Consider the following 2581-nt stretch of genomic DNA (forward strand, 5'->3'; position numbering starts at 1 on the left):
CTGCAGCCATGAAATTAAAAGACGCTTACTCCTTGGAAGGAAAGTTATGACCAACCTAGAGAGCATATTCCAAAGCAGAGCCATTACTTTGCCAACAAAGGTTCATCTAGTCAAGGCTATGGTTCTTCCCGTGGTCATGTATGGATGTGAGAGTTGGACTGTGAAGGAAGCAGAGAGCCGAAGAATTGATGCTTTTGAACTGTGGTGTTGGAGAAGACTCTTGAGAGTCCCTTGGACTGCAAGGAGATCCAACCAGTCCATTCTGAAGGAGATCAGCCCTGGGATTTCTTTGGAAGGAATGATGCTAAAGCTGAAACTCTAGTACTTTGGCCACCTCATGTGAAGAGTTGACTCACTGGAAAAGACCCTGATGTTGGGAGGGATTGGGGGCAAGAGGAGAAGGGGACGACAGAGGATGAGATGGCTGGATGGCATCACTGACTCGATGGACGTGAGTCTCAGTGAACTCCGGGAGTTGGTGATGGACAGGGAGGCCTGGCGTGCTGCAATTCATGGGCTCCCAAAGAGTCGGACACGACTGAGCGACTGATCTGATCTGAAAAGGGGATACCTGAACAAAGGAGCTTAAACAAAATCCAGAAGGTAAAACAAAAACCAAATGAAGATCCATCAGAGTTTCTGGAAAGGATTTATCAAACTTATAGGCACTACTGTGTAAATATAAGATCAGGAGAGGTAGAGAAGGAAGCAAAAACAAAAGCACAACTGATAAGCTACACGATTCTTCAAGATGAGTTTCAAGCGATGTTTTTAGTGGAAGTAGGACAAAAGCAATGATCTGACCTTCTCATTGCATCATATCAAGAGGTGCATGGTGTTGGATACAGACCCTGAGGCCCCTGAGAATGTAAGGATGATAAATATGACCTTTATTGGGCAAAGTGCCTCAGACATAAGAAGAAAATTACAAAAATTAGATGATGTATTTAGAATGAGCCCTTCTCAATTAGTAGATGTTGCTTTTAGAGTATTCAACCATAGGGAACAAGAGCAGAAGCAAGAAAGATGGAAACCAGAAGGCAGCTTTTCTGCCAGCAGTACTGGATTCCCAGAGGCCGAATAACCTAAATGAGGTAAGCCACCACCACTGGGGGAGGAACAGTGTGCTTACTGCAAGGAGGATGGGCACTGGAAAAATGATGGCCCTAAAGTATATCAGGGGGACAGGAGCCTCTCATATGGTAGAAAGAGGGGAATATTCTGATAATGAATGAAAAGTCCCACCGGCTCCCTTAGACTTGAGGCATCTGATTCTAATTTTGCCACAGGAGCCCTGGGTGACTCTGCCAGTGGGGAATAAATCGATGGGCTTTCTAACAGATACGGGTGCCACATATTCTGCAGTGAACACCACGGTGGCACAGAAAACATCCCAGTGTATCCCAGTCTTGGGAGTTCTGGACAAGTAGTAAACCATTCATTTTAACTACCTCTATAATGCCAACTAGGGGATCTCAGCCTGAAACACAACTTCTTATGTGTCAGAGCGCCCTAGCCCCGCCTTGGGGATGAGATCTCCTTTGTAAATTAAATGCTCAAGTAACTTTTTCCACCAAGAACAGCTTGACACTAGGGTCCCACTGGAGCATGTGCTGAGCCTACAAATGATGCTCATGAAAACCCCAGAGGAGGAGACAGAATTCTTCCCCACCGAGGTCTGTGAAAAGGTAAGGCCAGAAGTGTGGGCTGACAGCACTGTCTGTGTGTGTGCTTGGTCTCTCAGTTGTTTCTGAGTCTTTGTGACCCTTTTAGACCCCTTTTAGGCTCCTCTCTCCATGGGATTTTCAGGCAAAAATACTGGAGTGGGTTGCCATTTTCTTCTCTAGGAGATCTTCCCAACTCATATATTGAACTTGCATTTCCTGTGTCTCCTGCATTGCAGGCAGATTCTTCACCTACTGATAGCACTCTGGGGAAGGCCAAAAAAGCAAGACCAATACAAATCCCATCAAAAAGGGATTCTGGGACACCTAATCTAAAATAATATCCTCTAAGACAAGAAGCCCAAAAGGGAATACAGCCAACTCTAGAAAAGTTTTTGAAAATAGGACTGATTAAACCTTGCAGGTCTGCATATAACAAATGGCAACCCACTCCAGTGTTCTTGCCTGGAGAATCCCAGGGACGGGAGAGCCTGGTGGGGTGCCATCTATGGGGTCGCACAGAGTCGGACACGACTGAAGCGACTTAGCAAAAACAGCAATCCTCCTGGTTAAGAAGCCAGACTCGACAGAGTATCAGTCTGTCCAGGACTTGAGGGCTGTTAATGAAGTCTTATACCCTGTGGGACCTAATCCATGGTGGTCTAGTCACTAAGTCATGTCTGACTCTTGTGACCCCATGGACTGTAGCCTGCCAGGCTCCTCTGTGCATGGGATTCTCCAGGCAAGAATACGGGAGTGGGTTGCCATTTTATTCTTCAGGGGATCTTCCCGACCCAGGAATCGAACCCAGATCTCCAGCACTGCAGACAGATTCTTTACCGAATGAGCTACAAGGGAAGCCCTATGTACCCTGCTTACAACTATTCCAGGAGAATATGGCTGGGTCTCAGTCCCGT

Source organism: Bison bison, unplaced genomic scaffold (genome assembly GCF_000754665.1).
Source record: "Bison bison bison isolate TAMUID 2011002044 unplaced genomic scaffold, Bison_UMD1.0 scf7180017864522, whole genome shotgun sequence".
In the NCBI taxonomy this organism is placed as follows: Eukaryota; Metazoa; Chordata; class Mammalia; order Artiodactyla; family Bovidae; genus Bison; species Bison bison.